Source organism: Leptinotarsa decemlineata, unplaced genomic scaffold, assembly GCF_025532065.1.
Source record: "Leptinotarsa decemlineata unplaced genomic scaffold, Ldec_3_MD MMD2_P_RNA_scaffold_7, whole genome shotgun sequence".
In the NCBI taxonomy this organism is placed as follows: domain Eukaryota; kingdom Metazoa; phylum Arthropoda; class Insecta; order Coleoptera; family Chrysomelidae; genus Leptinotarsa; species Leptinotarsa decemlineata.
Genome location: NW_027412534.1, coordinates 6,262,890 through 6,282,560, shown reverse-complemented (window position 1 = coordinate 6,282,560; position 19,671 = coordinate 6,262,890). Strand labels below are relative to the sequence as shown.

Below are 19,671 nucleotides of genomic sequence, written 5' to 3'. Positions count from 1 at the left end.
TTTATTCTTATAATATAGTATAGTATATACAATAAGTATTTTGTTTATGCATGTGAGTAAGACAGTAGGGATTTTCAACTAAAATTACTTTTTAAATCCTTTTCTGCCAGTCTTCTTCGGTAATATTAGATACTTCTTCTTTAACTAGCTCTATTACCTTCTTATCAAATTTTGGAAAATTATTTTTAAGCCTGATGCTTTGTTTTAATTTTCTCCAATCCTCAAGTTTTTTTTTCACATATTTTCAAAGAATTCAGAACCCATCCTTTACTTCCTCCACAATGCACAGTGATTAGTTGTTCTAGGTATTTTTTACGCAATTCCACTATTCTTCTGCTTTCCATAATTGCTTGACGGTTGTTTATTATTTTAAATCTAAATCTTAGTTTCTTTATCCAATTCTTAAAAGTTTTGTCACAGCAGCTCACGTTATGACCGGAAGTATTCAATTTCTTCCTTATGATTTCAGTTGTAGGGATTTCATGGCTTTTTTAACAGTCATACATTGTTTTTTTCAATTATTTAAATAAATGAACACCTAAAGGTTTTGATGTTGCTTGTAATAGTTTGTTTCCCTCGAAACCAAACTCTCTGTGTTTCAATATTCAAATGCATCCGAATCTTATTCACTGGTATCTCTTTTTCGCATCGTTCACCATCGCTATTGGAATCACTATACAGGAAAAAGTGCGTGTTGTTATCACACTCGTTATTACTATTAGTATTTGTCCAAAGACAAACATTTTAAGGAATCATAACTGCACCAATATCGAATTTCAACACTCAAATCGCGATCAGTTACTGAACTGAACATTGACAACACGACTGTTATAACCATCCTCGCATTCTATTCGTCACCGTAACATGTCTTCAAATTTAATTTTATGACTCTTCAGCCAATCATAAAACTCGGTTAGTAAAAATTATTCAATACGAACCGCCAATTTTTCAGTCCACGTGGACTAGTTGGCAGCGGCTTTATTTCTCTGTATTGGTTTTTTTGGCCTTTGTGGCGCTGACACCTTTAACTACGCACAATACCGGTTACTTTGACTATACCTGCTATTTATGGTGGGGTTCCTCTGTCAAGATGTCTGTCATGATCAGTTCAAATATTTAGTTCCATCATTTTCCTCGAAATTATAAGGTTCTTTATTTTTCTGACTGTTGATTTATTAATGCTTATTTACAAATTCATTTCAAATGAAAGTGTAAAAATGTGTTAGTTTGGTGATCATATGTTTTTTTTGGTTTATAATGCCTTCATATATCTCATTCATTACCACCATTAAATATTACAAAATATTAAAAAGCTGTAGATTTTACCGTTATTTTATCGATATCTATAGTTATTTTAAAGCATGTATGCAGTTTTACTCCAGGAAGAACATGGCAACACCTATTTCTAGTTCACTACTTTACCGAATTCATACTGAATGCTTCAATGAAATATTGCATAATTTTTAATATCGTTTGGCGTGAAAGTAGGTACTGGCAGTAATAAATTACTGAGACGTCAGGCTTAGATGTTTGCTTTTATGTTTGTAATTTATTGGTTTCACCTCAGAGATGTAGAAACAATTGGATTTTATGATCTGAAAACTTTTTTGAAATTCAATTATGATTTATCTAAATGAACTTCTCTTTTACCTGTGAACCTTAATTATTTACCAGTTAACGTTACTAACATAGAAGAGTACGTCTACCATATGGTACAATGTTGGCTTTTTCTCGGAAGCATATAACAGGGTCGTAATGACTTATTGAATACTGGTTGATTACGACATAAAGTTGGAGTACTGTTAGACAATTCATTGAATCGTTCACATTTTAGTGCAATCTATTAATGACATTAGTTTGCAGAGAATATGAAGTTATATTATTGCAATACTATCGACCAGTAGGAGAGCATATATGCCTACATTTTTTGCAAGCATTTACTTACAAAGTGTCGCATCAGTTTGTGAAATTAGTTGTGAATGTTGCTTCATCAGTCCATGAAATATTTAATGGGAACTGTGTTTTTTCTCGTATTCTTCCTGATATCATGCAAAAACTCAAATATCCAAGTAGAATCCCTTTTTTAAGTGTTTATGAATTTTAGTTTTGAAGCTTTGAATCTGTTTTATCTCAAAATTTGTTGTTCAATAGTGAAAGGTACATCAAGAGATGTCGATATTTGTTTCATTGATGTTTTACCATTTTCAACAGCCAATAAACACACTTCATTTTCTATCTCTGGAGATACTTTTGCAACTGTTTAGAGTGTTTTTTAAATGGTTGTTAATACTGTCTGTTTCTTTGAATTCCTTCAAAATACATGTTATTATAAGATAAGATAATTTATTTCACCACATTACATGATAAAATGTTTGTAGCAAGTCAAAAAATAGCATGAAAATAACAATCAAAATATTATAAAAACAAACGAGAAACACAAATACAAAAATATCAGAACAAAATTGAGTATGTTAGTTGACATTATAAACATTTAAAATGATTCACGTATTCTTTGTCAGAATAGAAGCAAAAACTTAAAAGATAATTTTTTTGTGTTTTTTAGTAACATATTACATGTACATGTTACTGGAGTATTTTCCCACAAAACAATATAATTTCACTTTTTCTTATTTTGTAAACATCCTAATGACATTTGAATAGTATTTATCATCCAATGTTAACAATGCGAACAATAACTACGTAATAAATCTAAAGAAATGAACTTTAAATGTTCAAGCCAGTCTCGGATATACCTACACAGTAGGTTAAATGAACTGACGCCTATCAGAAAGCAACTACTCCCCTGGCTAATACCACGAACGGCGTTGGATTATATCCGACAGGCGTCAGTGCAGGAATTTTCACAGAAAATTTCCTGTATATGCAATTGGCAATACAACTAAAAAAGTCGACCTTCAATTTTGGAACGGGCACACTTGCAGACCGGTTTTGGCTCCTTATCCACTCGTCAGGGTAAGGTAGTGACCATCATCGACCTAAAGTCAATGATATTCCACAATTGAAAATCGATATTCTTCCAGAGCATTTCATTCCTCGTCCTAAGATGGAGCGAGCAACAAAAATGTCACTACATCTAGTGGACGAGGTACTAACCAACTACATATCCAAAATTTGCCCGATTCCTCTGAATAATGAAAAAAAAATTCTTACCAGTCAGTGGGCTATGCTTGAAGACAGGCAAACAAATCTAAAGAAATGAACTTTAAATGTTCATCAAAATATTCAACCTCTTGCTGGCGGTAAAGATGTGAATCCGCTGCCGATGTCCTGAAATCCAAATGTAATGACGAGACAAGTGTGCTGTCGTCAGCAAAACAATATAGGTATTGGATTCTTGGTTGTTTCCAATAAGTCGCTGATATACAATAAAAAGAGGGTTGGAGACAATACGAATCCCTGGGGAACACCAGCGTTGATGGTAAAATTATCCGAGAGATATCCATCGACGACCACTTGTAGGAAACGTTCTTTCAGGAAGCTGGAAGCCATAGCATCGAAGTTTGGCCAGCAAACCCTCATGCCACATATGGTCAAACGCCTTAGAAATATCAAGCGCAACAGCAATTGACTCTCCATGTTTCTCGATTGCGTTATTCCAAATATGGGTGACATGTAGTTCCTATTTTGAATAAATGGTAAAAAGAATAAAACTTCACTAAGATAACTATGACTTCAAATCTAGATGTATTTTTGATGCTGAACAACTCTTCTACTCATTGTTTCCCGAGATTTTTTAAAATAAGGGTACTTTACTCTTTGTCTAAAAATCAAATTTTTGAAGACTCCCCTCCGTATATTATATGTATTGTACTATATTTTGCTGGCACATGTTCAGTTTAAGATGATACATAAACTTTCACCAAGAATTTTTTTTATTGAAAAGGTGTTAATAAATTAGTTTCGCATAGGGTGCATACTTTGGAAATGATCCTGTGTATGAAAGTTTTTTTCACCTGTATGGTTTTCGGTATCGGCAACGAAAACACTACGAAAACACTACGTTTTGTTTTGTACTCAGCCACAGAGCTAATTGAAGCATTTCATTTTTCAATTATCTTACAAACCCTTTTTAGTATGAAAATGTCAAAGTCAATAATTTTTGTGCAATAAATAGAGGTTCACATGATTTTTTGGGTTACGAATTGCACATAACCTAACCTAACCTAACTTCTCTTACAGGAAACCATTCCGATGACAGTTTTTTGCATAAATTTGAAACTAACTTGAAACTAACGAGATATTATCATCAACATATAATCCAAAGAAGTTTGTTGTTGACTCCAGATGATTGTTGAATGTCCTAGAATAATTATCTGAAAGTTAAAATACAAGTCTTTGTGATATTGAATTATAGCAAGTTACTGATAAATAGAACATTACTCTGAAATACTTTGAATTCACGCAACAATTGCCATTTCACATTACAATTTACATATTTTTCATAGCCGAAGAAGGTAGATAAAAACTGAATGATAGCCTATTTGTGTCGCACTCCTTTCAATCTTATCTATATCGGCGTCAATATTATCACAGACTTCATCATTGCTCCTTGAATGTCATAATACTGTGCTGTCATCAGCAGACATAGTGAATTACTAAAGAGACAAAAACTGTCAAAGATTTATACTGCTAATACTTTCCTAAATGCAGCAGAACACTTGATCACTAACAAATCAAATTTAAATGGCATATTTCTCAATAAATGTAAAACAAGCCTATACTTTGATTCTCTAATTATTCCATACTGGGTGAATACTAACAATTTTAAAAATTATGTAATATTTCTGTTCGTTCTACCTAACATTATTTCATGGAAAACAATAATTCAAGATTGATGATGGTTTGAAGACATCATGTTATTTTTTCAATAACCAAAATCACTGAATTACATGAATTTCAAGTCATTATAAGTTGTGTAACTGAGTAAAACTTTTGATGACTCCATTACCTAAAGTGTTGAAGGTAAATTACTTATATGCATTATATGCAATCAAGATTTCAACTTTAAATTTCTGTTCAGAAATATTTTGATATGAATGTAACATTTCAATAAAGTTATAATTCTATTGAAGAAAATCGAAATTATTTCTCAATTTTCAGATCACTGAGTTGTTGATTAATTTTACGTATTTTGAAAAAATGATACATACCTATATGTATCTGAAATTGTATTGTTTTCTATTGTTCCACGAAAGAAATATGCCTATTGCTTGTATAATTCACTAATAAAGTTTCATTCTTAATAATTAAAAATCGACAAGCCATATGAAGCAATAAACACGAACAAATTGTCATCGAAATAATGTCAAGGTCTATACCTATACCAGCCATTCGATTGACAGAATAACCAACTCGACGTAATTTGATTGTTCAGATTTGGTATTGACTCTTGACTCATATAGAAATTTTTCAGTTGATGGATTGTTTTCGGTTCCAAAGAATTAAATCTCCTGAATTTTTTTGAAACTAAGCTGGTTTTCATAATTGTTGCACAATATTTAGCAACATTAGAATGAAAGTTCTATTCATTTTTAAGCAGATGGCGATTATAAATACGAATAAATATATTCCAATGATGGCTAGTTTCACCTCATGAGGACAGAAAAATACTTTTATTCAGATTATTTAGTTTTCAACGTGTTAACAGTTTTATTATAACCTGAAAGTATTCGAACGAAATATTTCAAGTAAAAACTTTTTGTTGAAATATTCTATACTAGCGACTCCCTGTAAAGCACACCAAATAGGCAAATAGGCGAATTACTTATACCTTGTATTACCTTATCGACATTTCCATTTAGATCTCTATTAAAAAAAAAACAAAATAGAGCCCTATTACTCGCTGACAAAATCGGCAAATAGTTTTTGAGTGGCATTGCAAACGAACAAATATTTTCTCTTTACAATATGAGTGTAGATGGTTTTGATGATGATTGTTTGAGGTTATCCAGAAAATTTACCAATTAATTCTTTATATAGCAATTGTGTTTTTGATATCAGACTCTTTTCAACCTGACAAAGTTCATCATTTTGTACAATATGAAATATGTTTAGAAAATAACTGGAATTTCCGTTTTTTTGAGTGCGTCGCCCTCAATATAGTCTCCATTGGATATTATGCACTTATGTCTCTTTCAATTCTAGAAACACTTCTCAAACTCAAACTCTTAGACATTTGGGATATCCTTCAGCTCTTTCAGCGATGCACTTTCAAAATCATTTATGCTTGTAAAACGACGGCCTTCATTTCTGTAAATAGGAAAAAGTCACACGGAGCTATGTCTGGCTATGTTTTTGGCCAAAAACAGGCAACAGGCAATGAAGTATGAGCAGGTGCATATCGTCTTACAAAAGCCATGAATTGTTTTTCTTGAAATTCAGGCGTTTGCTTCGCTCCATCAGCGACTTTTACGATTGTGATTTGGTGATCGTGCATTAGCATCTCTCAAACTTTTTTCACGTTTCCATAGCTTTTTAATTTATTGGAGCATCCAGGGCGTTCGTCATCTTCAACGTCATCACGGCCATCTTGGAAACGTTTATACCACTCGTGAACTTAAGTTTTTCTCATAGCAAACTCATTGAAGCGCCAAATATATGGTTATTTTTTTGCGAATTCATTAATGGATTCAACTGTCAATGATTTCTCTCATACTTTGTTCTCGTGTATTCTTTTTCATTACACTTCTCAATATCAAATATCAATAGGAACTTCTTACTTTGGGCATCGCTTTCGTATTCAAATGAAATAACAATTTCCTCTGTCTATCTGTTTCAATTTCTCTAAACCACAAAAAGGCAACAAACTTCAATGGGAGTTCACAGTTCACATTGCATTATTTTCTTCAGTCGAACAGTCCCTTCAAAAAAATCATGAAAATAGGAGATTGATATAGAAAAATGTTGTTTTTTTTTTCAAAAAGCCTTCAAGGTACAGGGAAGTAAAATGGAGATCACTAATGTACATGAATTCCCACTTGATTTTTTATATTGTGTAAACTTTTTACTATCCAAGTGTCTGAACTACCTAATGTAAAATAAATGAGCTTATGCGCATTGTGATATCATTCAAGATTTATGTAGAGGTTCATGACATCATTCCGTGTTTCTGAAAATTTAACATGAAGCCATCTGTTTTATAAAAATGATTGTGATTAATACGGTAATGTAACGTGAAATTTTTTTTTAAATGAAGTAACACTCAAAAAGATAATGTGGCAATGAATATCTTTACTATCTGAGCATTCTGTGTGATACCACTACTTGAAAAATAATACAAATGTAAAATATATCCTTAAAATAATAAAAATCTGGTTCAGTGAGAGATACCTTATTTAATCTGGAAAAAAACATAAACCAAATTAATCGAATAACTTTTATGATAAATAATTCATTCTATTCCATCAAAAGAGGTATATACCAAAAAAGATAAAAAAAAAACCTTACGTGTCACCATTGAACATTTGACAAATATTGTAAAAATTAAATGACTGGAAATTTTATTCTATTGTCTCGTAGAATCGTTGATACAAATTGGAATATCTAATTGGGAAGAAGTTTACAAAAGTCACATACACAAATAAACTATACTTTTATATCTTGTGTGTTATGCATGCAGTATAACAATGAAAACAAATTATTTTCGATAAACCGTCTTTATAGAATATGCTAAATGCACTGCAGTGAAACGTGTGAAAATCATAGGTCAAAGCTCCAAATGCCAATTTTCAGAAACTATATTGATATTTCTCTTACTTATGAAATATTGATAATTTAGTTCCACACGTTATACTGAAAATTCTCTTCAATAATCAATTTGTATTTTTTTATCTCCTATCTTTATATTTTCCGCATTTTTCTGTACCGATATTGCTTGTTATACTTCGTGAAATCACTTTCAGTATTTTCTTTTACTATTCAGAACTGAAAATAATAATAATTAGAGGTTTTGAAATGTGTGTTTGTATTTATATGTAAAAATATATTCATTTATAATACCAATGTTCACTATAAATTCAAAAATAAGCATATTATTATTTTCTATTACTATCCATTATTATTATTTAGTTTTTGGGGATTTCGAATTAACCAGAAGTCACTTTTCCTCTCTCATTTTGTATATTGAACACTTGTGAATGGTACTGAAATAGATATGATTTTTTGAAAACTACACAACATACCAAAAGAAAGAATGGAAAGTTTCAGTTGTAACCACTTATTCAGTGTTGCCGCAACCATTTGAAAAAAAGTAGTTGGTGAAAAACGAAAAAATATATCTACTATATCGATTAAAAAAGTTCTAAAGAAGCGAATCTGTAAATAATTGACATATTCAGCATATGTCCACCCTTTCCCTTGCTATAGCTGCATTTTTACATTGATTTTAAATCATAATTTTGGAATAATGACAAATTATTCTGTGACATAAGATTGGCAAAGTGTCAATTGACATGAAAATGTGCAAGCAATCAGTTTCTTTTTATGAAAATGACCGTGTAAGAATGAATCTCTGTTTATTCATTTTACTTGTTTTTAGTAATTAAGAAGCTCTTCATGTTATTTTCTGTTTCATTTCATCGCCTACATATCTTGGAGACTACTTTCATATCCATTCAAAATATTCGTCGATTCAATTTAAAGTAGCCAAAACTTTCTCTTCCGCCACAACCTTCACGATTACGATTACGTGGAGTACAGGGTGAATCATTTGTAAGTAACTTACAAGAAGAGTTATACGCAATTAATTTTTCGTTTACAACGTCTCGAAAATTTCAATCATTCTCAGCTGTATCAAAATTACATTTGAAAATACTATTTCTTCGAATGAAAGTAATATGTAGATAGGTAGTCTGGTATCTCCAAGATATTGTGGGTATATGACGATTGGGAAATTTATTCGGAAAGTGCGATTGATAAATTGAAAGGGGTATATTTTTAGGAGACTTTAATTTTGAGGGAAAAATGTTTCAACTTTCTACTTTTTTTTCACTAGTCAGTATAAATATATTGACGAAACAAATACATGTAAGAACTTAACAAAAAATAAATAATAATTGCACAAAGAAACTTTCCCTCAGTTATCTTAAATTTGCCTCTAAATCTTTCCGTTGGAGAGAATCTTTTTAAATGTATTACTAAAATATGGGGAAACTTGTGGATTTATAGGGAATTTGTGCATTTTCTCCTTTCCTTGCATTTCGAACACGTCGGTTTTTCATTTCCAACCAAAGTTTCTTCGCTTGTAAACGAATCCAAGCATTGCCACAAACTCGATTAGTCGGTTTCCGTGTTAGGAATCATACGTTAAAAGGTAAGACCTCGTTAGTCCTTAGCTCGCACAAGTTTCTCAACTTCTGAGAGTTGTTCGTATGGGGGCGACAGCTGATCAACGGAAAAACAGAACAGAAACAAATGACTCTTGTGCATTTCCGATGTCGCTCAATTTTTCGTCAATCTCCGTTAAAATTGGTTTAGGTTTCTCATCAATTATATTAATGTCTTCATGTAAACCTTCTAAAAAATAAAAAAGAAACTCCTGGGCGTCTTGATGAAAATTACCCATGAATCGAGGAGCAAAACTTTGAATCTGATTTTTTAAGGAGGCTGTATTTACTAATCTATCAAATGAATTTTCTGACCACAACTCCTTGATGACTTCCTCAAACGCTTTGATTAAAGCACTTCCAAAGGAAGGAAAAAGGCAATCAATTTCACAATAAACTCTTTAGAAAGATGTGTAGATTATGCAAAGAAGTACCTTTCAGACATACACTGGAAGATAAAGCCCTATCGAAACAACTAATTTTATATAAACATTGAATTACGAATACACGAAAGAAAAAATACTTTCGAAACAACTACTTTTATATAAACACTGGATTATTAAAAAACACGTTTTGCTATTCAGTTTGTACTCCAAACATTCGTTATGGGAATGAATCAGAAAGAGGTAAAATCTCACTTGCATGGAAGACTGTCATCCTCAATGGTAGACATCGATGTTTCGGAATAAGACACTTGCCTTATTGCTCCTTCAACACCAAGATAAAGCAATATTCCTAAACATCGATATACGCCATTGAGGATGACAATGTTCCATGTAAGTGAAATGTTACCTCTTCCATACTATATTGTGTAGCATTCATGTGAATAACATCTGCTTCAATTCCGTAAAGAATGTTTTGAGTACAAAATGAATGGAGAACAGTGTTTCTTCATAATGTTTTATAATTTAATGTTCATATAGAGTAGTTGTTTCGAGAGGGCTTTTTCTATAGAGTGTGTGACTGAAAGTTACTTCTGCATAATCTGCACATCTTTGTAAAGAGTTTTTTTTAAATTGATTGCTCTCTGTTTGTTTTTTTTTCTTTGGAAGATATCCACATTGTTTGTATGTAGATGGAGAAGTAAAATGCGATTAATGCTTTGACTGTTCTCGGAACCGTAATGTTCAGAGCAAATTGTGACCTTATTCAAATCCATTTGAATCTCGATTCTGAAGATTTTCTGTTCAACTTCCAAATATAACATTTCGGTTTGTGATGAGAATCTGTTTATGTTTTAACCTTGTATAGAACAGCTGAATACGACTGAATAAATAATAGATAACCAAATTCGACTTATAAAGTTGAGTGACTTATTTGGTTACTAGAGAGTAATAAACATTAAAATAGTTGTAGAATCAAAAGAGGAATATATCATAAGCTGAGATACAAACATTTTCAGATATTCAACCACTCAGATATAGACAGATGAATCATAAAATGATAGTTACAAATGAAATTGGTATATAATCATAGGAAGTTTATTTTTCATTATGATCTCCTACCACGTAGTAACGGCTACATCCATCAATCTAAAGATGTAGGAGTTTGAATAATTATTGTCTGGTCACAGTAGAATAAAAATGTTGCATCGACCTTCTTCGGGTATTTTCACCTGCCACTATCTGATAAATATGAAAATGTTAATGGAGAACATTAAACTCGTGTAGAAAGGGCAAAGTTTTCAGCTCACCCTGATAGGTTAGATACTGCGTAAATTCAAACTATTTCTCACATAAAATATTCTATTCATCAGTAATTTGTCGTGTTTAATAATTTTGCCTACAAAAAAGGGTAAGAATTTTTTATACCACAGATACTCATCGTTCCCGAGCCTAACATCTGCATCCGTCTTCAGAATTGGAAAGGTGGATGAAAAACTCTGATTGCTTTAATAAAAAATGATTTTCGTTCAATATTTAGAATAATTTTTTTCCAATAAGTAAACTGATGAATGTTGTTTTAAGATCCAACTCAAGTGGGCCACCCAAGACCTCTTAAAATATTTCAAGAAGTGTATTTAAATAAACATTACGTGATGTTTCAACGTGATCTATTCGAAATCAAATAATTCATTAGTGAACAAATAGAATAAGTCAACACTCATCGATGTTCACCCAAACCAGTAGAATGCTAGTGGGCCTGTACATAAAAAATATATGCATTGTTGATGGAAATATTTTCGCACCAGTTCCCTTGTTTGAACTTTCATACCTGAGAGGTTTTGTAATAAGTAACGTTCTTCAGGCTTGAATATTCTTAAAAATTAAAAATATCCTTGTATACCAAGAGTGTGAAATATAATTATCATTATTATGAAATAATGAAGAACTCATTTTTCCACTGGAACTTGAAATATTTGGGTTATAATGGAAACGGGAATTTTTCAATGAGAAGTATGTTGACACCATTGAATATTAGTCCAACAAACAGAAAGTATATGATTTGTAAATATTGTCGTTCAGTCGATGTGAAAGATAATGTCATACCTGCAATGAATTGATGCGAAATTTTTTAAAGTATGCTGGAATTGAACCATTCATTCAAATTCAGTAGTGTAGCCAAGTTGAAAGACGAAATGGAGAAAACGGCAATGAAGTCAAAACATCTTAAAATGAAAATACTTGAATTAGTCGCATTCTAGAAAAGTATCTCATTTAAACGTATTTCTTTTGAAATTCGTTAAATATATTATCGAACATAAATTGGTTACACAATTTTTTAGCAAAGTGCCTTCCAATTTCGAAATGGTTTGGATTGACATTCACCACGAATTCTCTTCAATAATTCATTGGTGAAATTGAATTAACTTCATCAGTATGATATAAGGAGTCACTGTCAACTCCAGTCCAAAGGGAAGAAGGGTGCGAAAAAATATAAAATTTCATATCACGCCTTTTGTACGGTATTGTTGAAAACTTTACTTGGAACAATCTAACTCTTTTCAATGAAGTATCAATAAATATAGCTTCTTGGTGGGTGTCGGGTATGGAAGTCAGGAAGGGGTTACAGATTTGAAATTTGTGGAATTATTTCTTGTGGGTTATCGTCGAAAAGTTCTCAAGGGACACTTCAATTTTCTCTAATTGGTTCTTTGAAATACAAAACAGTAAATGTTTTCCAATAACACAAACTCTAAAGAGCTGACGGCGCTGAAAATTTTGATAAATAGGAAACTAGAGGAATGTTTTATCGTTGAAATGTCTTCAATTATTGCGCAAAAAAGCAAACTTTTTAGAAGACCGAAACTGCATTCTAACAAATGTATGAATCATTTTTCCGGCGCACAGAATCAAATGCATCTCTCATCAACATCATCATGATAACGACAATGTTCTGCAATGTTCCGGTATATTATGGGTTATACCTATCCTCTTACTAGTCGGTTAAGTATACAGGGTGGGGCACCGAAAACGAAACAGATCGAATATCTGAAAAAAATGCAAAAACACGTCGATTTGTAATCCAAGGGAGACATCTTCCTATCATAACCTCATCTGTCATACCTCTTTCCCCACCCCTCGGTGACTATCACCCAAACAATTTGAATAGGGAAAGTAGTAAGTGTGACACATCGTTTAAAAGGAATTCATTCATGTCAATTTAAGCTACCTAACTTTCGATTTTGGTGCCTTCTTGCGGGAAAAAAAACTGTTCCGTATTCCAAATCATGATACTTCATTCGCAAGCTAATTTGACATAAATTCGGTGACAATGCATTATGAAGTTTTTCTAAGGGTAAAAACAAGATGGCGGCTTCACAATGGCGGACAAGAATTGCAATTATGGTCCGATTTGATTCAAAATTGATAAGTGGTGGTTTTCATGGTCGAAAATCAAGATGGTTGCTCCAAAATGGCGGACGAAATTTGTAATTATGACTATGTTGGCACATTCATTATTTTAAAAATAATATTCAAATATTTCTACCCTATCCTGAATAGAATAAACCATTTTTTATTTCACACGTTAATGTACCTGACGTACCACTGTCAAGAAATTGACACAAATAAGCACTGAAACAAAAGGTTTTTTATTATACCAATACATAGGCGTAGTAAGTCAATTGTTATTCCAAAGGTACGAATGTCATCAAATAACCTCAGAAATGCTCAAAAACGTCAGACGGCGTTTCGAGAATAACTTACACTCATTTATGGCAGTTCATGGCGAATACTTTGAGCATCTACTGTGAATTAAAGTAGTTTGCGATGATTGGATTATGTAATTTTTTCAATTGTTGTTATTTTTTTATGAATTGTTTACATTACCTTTCAAATAAAATGTGAATTGAAAAACGAAACAGTTATTTTTCCTGCAATAGAGCGCCAAAATGGAAAGTTAAGTAGCGAACACTCACATGTCGGAACTCCTTATGGAATTACCTTTTCAATGCTGTGTCACACTTAGTACTTTCCCCAATCAAATTGTATGAGTGACCAAGGGGTGGGGAGAGAAGTATGACAGTTGAGGTAACGATAGGATTTGTCCCCTTGGATTTAAAATTGACGTGTTTTTGCATTATGTTCACAACACATGCGTTTTGAAGAATTTGTTTTCGGTGTCGGGTTAAATCGAACCATAATTACAAATTTCGTTCGTCATTTTGAAGCCATCATCTTGATTTTTTGCATTGAAAAACAATTCATAATTTCCGACTCTGAAAACCACCACTTATCAATTTTGAATCAAATCGGACCATAATTGCAAATCTTGTCCGCCATTGTTAAGCCGCCATCTTGTTTTTTTCCCTAGGGAAACTCCATAATGCATTGTCACAGAATTTATGTCAAATTATCTTGCGAATTAAGTATTATAATTTGGTTTACGGAACAGTTTTTTCCCGCAAGAAGGCGCCAAAATCGAAAGTTACGTAGCTAAAATTGACATGGCTGAATTCCTTATGAAATTACTTTTTTAATGATATATCACTGTTACTACTTTCCCTATTCAAATTGTTTGGGTGATAGTCACCGAGGGGTGGGGGAAGAGGTATGACAGTTGAGGTTATGATAGGAAGATGTCCCCCTTGGATTAAAAATCGACGTGTTTTTGCATTTTTTTCAGAACATGTGTTTTGAAGATATTCGATCTGTTTCGTTTTCGGTGCCCCACCCTGTATGTAGTAATAGAATCAGAAACTCCTTAACCATTTTCCAGCATTCTAGAATAATCAAGGATACACCTTCCTACTCATTGATAGCTCCGCGACCGACCTGAAAACACCAGATGGTGCTAATTCGAGACTCCAAGGTCTCATCGGTGGTGCTAGGCTAAGCCACGAATGCATTGCTCGACTCAACTGTCATTGGGGAGTTCGTTCATTTTTAGTATTCCTGTCTTCTGTCAATCCCATGGATGACCTCTCTGTAAGATAAGATGACTTTCTTGTCCGTAAAAGAGAGTTGAGTCCAGCAATAAATTCATGGTTCAACCTAGCACCACTGAGAAGAACTTGGAGGGTCGAAACAGTGAAGGCGTCTTCGTAAGGGGTGATGACATCGCCTTCACTTTATTGAACGTAGTTTTGGATTCCCACCAATTGAACCTCTTTTTCCCAAGTACTCTTCACTAGAATCGCTATCGCATCACTCTAATGATGAAGAAATAATTTTTTCATCCCTGGTTTTTCCGTTTCAATTTGATAATTTTGTAGGTATTGTATCGAAAAAATTTTGAAGTGACGATAACTCCTGAGTTTTGCAGCGCCACTTTACGACACTAGACCCCTTGAACTTTCTGGTTGTTAAACCTTGAACTTTCTGGTTGTTAAATAGATCTCTGGCAGCAAGTACTAACAGCAATAACTGCTGTGTTGCTATATATGTTAGATGTGGTAACCTCTTCATGAATTGCTTTTGACTTTGCCCGCATAACCTGATGTTTCAAGATAATTTCACTACAAATCAGTTGATTTTATATTCATTTCAACATCTACATTTCATGTTTATATCTAAATTTACTTTTATGACCGTATTTAAATGTTGTACCATGCAGTTTTACTGCATTTTTCAGTCCATTAAGTGATGATATTTATATAATTTTTATACATCATAAATTGAAGTAATTTGTGAATGCTTCTCAATGACGTAAGGCTCTCTGCTAAGCAAAACGAGCACGATCGTCGATGTTATTCACGTTGCTGCCTTTCACATTTCAATATCAATTTCAGCCATCGCTACATGTTCGAAAAATTAATAATTCTAAATCTGGCGATGTTGAATAACCAGTGCATTCGTTAACCGAAGCAAACTACAATTAATAAAGAGATTGTATTGCTCATGATTCAATGATCAGTTTGAAGAAATTCAAATATGTATTAAGTGAGGTACACACAAAAGGTCACAGAGATCTGCAATTATTTCAGAAATAAACTTGCGAAAGTATTGAATACATAGAACTGATTGAAATAACCTCAATACGTTCATTTGATATCTAATATTTAAAAAATATTGAATGCATGCCGATCTTTTCATGATATTTTCATTTGTAATTTCACCAGACTCAAATGAGATAATGATATATTTTCGTGCATACAAAATACAATAATTATCATCTTCAACACTTACACTGTGATCTGATTCTTAACAGTATTTTAACGTTCCCGTTGTGAAACTGACCGATAAAAAATTACGAGTAGCACAGGGAGAAAGTATTTTATCGTAATAATAGTAGTAGATAATGATAACAAAATTTTCTAATACATTTTTTGCTATTCATGATCTTCACTTCTTCCAAAATACCGTTATAATATCTCATATTCAGCAATTGTTATTTAACTTATTAAACAATTAATACTAAAATCGTCTATAACTGAACATTTCCTTGAGGAGCCTTAAGTATTCAAGACAAAAACAAAATGATTTCCTATTTCGATCAATCACTTTTATCTTCATGCTCGCAATTTGTTATCATGGATTCTAGTGAATATTTACATGAATTATTTTCAAAACATTACCATGATTTCATCTGGAGATATCGGACAATTTTTTTCCTACCGAATAAATCAGAATCGTAAAAAAACCTACTACTTTTTACATACCACATATTTTTTCTCTCTACCTATGGGTCTTCTCCGTGCAAATATCAAATTTACCTACTTCAGAGAAAAAGTTTTTTAAATTTTCAGTATGTATTCGGTCAAGTACACATTAACTTGTATGTATCAATAACTAGATTGGGCACAATAATCTCGTTTCGAGCGGAAATTTGACCTACCTGAAAATTCCAAAGAACAATTAAACGTTTTCTCAAGATATCAACATTATTATTATTAGTGACCAATTAGCTCTTGTAGAACATACATAAAACCTTGATGTGGACGGGTAACGACGAGTATAATACCATTTCTTTATTAGTATTGTCTATTTTTAATTTTGCTGACTGCGTTTACGATTACCTCGTCATCGGCGCTAAATTTCTTTCCAGCGAGCATTCTCTCAAGGTTTGAGAACAGGAAAGGGTCGCTGGGGCCAGATCTGAAGAATACGGTGGATGAGAAGCCCAATTAATGCAATGTTGCCATCGTTTTCATCGGTTTGTGAAACGGTGCAATGTCTTGATAGAATATCACTATCTCTTTCTTCAAATGGGCCGGTTTAATGCGATTTCGTCATTCAAACTCTCCAATAACGCTATGTAATAGTTGATAATCGATAAATATTTTACCAACTGTTGCGTCTTTGCACGCTTTGAAGTTGAATCACCACGTACAGTCCATTCAGATGACGATCGTTTGGATTCTGATGTGAGATGATGGAGCCCTACACTGCCCAGAATTTTCAATTCGTTGTAGCAGGGGAGCCCATGATGCAGAATGGGGATTTACTCGAGCGTTATTGAGACATATCAAGTTGCAAAGCTTAGATGATAGGAAGAAAAAATGTTATATAATATATACCTTCTCATCGGTGGGGGAAGCGGCTATAGATTTTGAAATATGTAAAAAAATACTGTTGCATTGGCATACTCGAGCGCGTCAGATATTGATAGCATCAATGTCCTACGTATCTTTAATAATGTTGGTATGTTAATTTGATCGTTTGCACGATGTGGGTGGTTGTACGTAAGGGTTAAAAGTGAAAAAAAATTAATCGAGCGCGTCAGATTTTCTAAGGGGGTGTTGAGTGCAACAAAAAAGCTCTCATTCAATAATCTAACGATTTCATTCTGACGCAAACTCGCGGCCATTATTATAATGTGCAAAAAAATTCGCCATTTTGAAATACTCAAGCTGGTCAGATAAAGATATATATGGTTCATCTTTATGTTTTAGACGTGCTGTCTCATAATCTGACGATTACCTAGAGGGATTCGCTTAATGTGATAAAAACAATATTTCTTAATTTTTTTATTGTACTTCATTGTACTTAATGATGCTATTTCCTGAGAAATAGCATGCAAATAAATAAGTGTATGCAATAAATAAGTGGAATACTTGTATTTATAAGAAAATAATTTTTAAAAAACTTTTTAAAAAATTAAATTTTTCATAATCAATTGATTCATTAATGAAGAAAAGATAAATGAAACTTTCTATGTAACTAACGTTAGTTACAAATAAAAGTGGGAAAAAACATACAAAGCTTCATTTTTTTTTCATTTTGATTTCCTACCACGTAGTAACGGCTACACCCATCAATTAATTGAATAATTAATCATCATCTTCATCACGAACGAGTCTCTGTGATCAGCTGTGATGGCGTCATGGCAACAGAATTCAGAGTGGGGATGGAGTGAGAGAGTAATACATAGAGAAAAAGTGAAAGAGGAATAGAAACTCGGAGAGGGAAATATAGGTATCACACAGCTGCACGCATTAAACTTTATCGACGAATTTTTGTTATTTCGGCTTGCGGAAATCGTCAGATCATATGACGTTATTTTTTTACAACTTCACTGCCCTCCCCTTTCTGTACGTCACTCTCAAATTGTCAGATTACTGGAATATACACTTTTCAGCAGGTAATTAACTCACCCTACCTTAATCTGGCGCGCTCGAGAATTTCTGATGATCATTTTTTTTTACTAATCTGATCCTTTATTCCTCACAGGCGGCCTTATATATGAGGCTCATATTTGGTGGAGGTACTCAACCGGGTATAAGGTATCCCCCTGTATATTAATCTGCCGCGCTTTAGTAAATCTCAAAATTCCCGCTTGGGCTCCCCTATTATTACTGATTTTGGTCGATTGTGAGCTCGCTCGGCTGGACTTCATTTATCTTTTCGTCAGTAACAGCCTCTTTGGGGCATCCACTGCGTGTGTTTCATCTCATTTCAACTTGGCAAATCACTTCTTAACGGTTGAGTTTTCTGGGTGAAGTTCGAATAATGTTTATCAAGCCAAGCCTTGGTTGCAACAGTATTTTTTCGCCAAAAAGCAATGCTTTATTAACACACGAAATTTCCATCCATTTTTTTCAAACTAACAAAAGTTGCTTCACTCAAAATTTTCTATCTTACATAATATTAGTCCGAAAGCTGTGAAATTTGAATATGTGTCTTTTGAAGGTTAGGGTTGATTAAAATCATATCGATTTAATACTAATAGCGTCATCTACTACGAACTTTTCAGCCTATCTGGATATATGGTGTTCCTAGACGCAAAATAATTGTATATAAAGTAATTACTGCTGGGTGGTTGAATATGCTTGGTTGTTCCACAAAATTATAATTACCAAAAAACCTCCCTATTTACGTCGTAAAATCACATTTCGCTCTGATATTCATAATGTAAATGTAGGATACAGAGGTTCACTAATGCCACCAATGTTTAAAACTGAGTTTTTCAGATCAATTATGCAACATATACAACTTATTACCTCTGGAAATTCAATGTCTATCGTTACAAAAATTTAAATTAAAATACAAGAAATATCTTTTCGACTAATCTTAACTTCTTTCTTTTTTCGTTGTTCGTTTTTCTATATAATCTAGAAACATTAATTCATGGAACAATTTTGGAGGCAAGTGGAAAAAGATTTCAGTGGAGGTCTTGTCTGCAAGTGACATGAACTCTGCCTCTTTCTCTTATTTATTAGTTGATGGTCACAAAAATATGAAGTAAAAGGAAATTGACTTGAAAGAATTAAACTGTGATCTTAAAACAGTGTAATAAAACCAAACTGTTCAAAAGACAACTTCTTCTTCAAGACAGTTCAATTTCTACCTTATTTTCAGTCATAAGTGATATTATTATTACGAAGAGTTTTTGTCCAAAGACTTTAAAATTCTGTTTTCTGTGAAAACAGTTTCTGCATGAAAAACAAAGAAGCTACTAATCAGATTTCACTTGATGTAATTATTTCATTTCTTTGTTAAGACAA

General features: G+C 32.8%; 1 protein-coding gene across 1 annotated transcript in view; it reads left to right on the top strand.

The window, feature by feature from the left end:
- The window catches only part of dpy (fibrillin-like protein dumpy), a 225,421-nt gene that overhangs the window by 27,304 nt on the left and 178,446 nt on the right, over window positions 1–19,671 (top strand).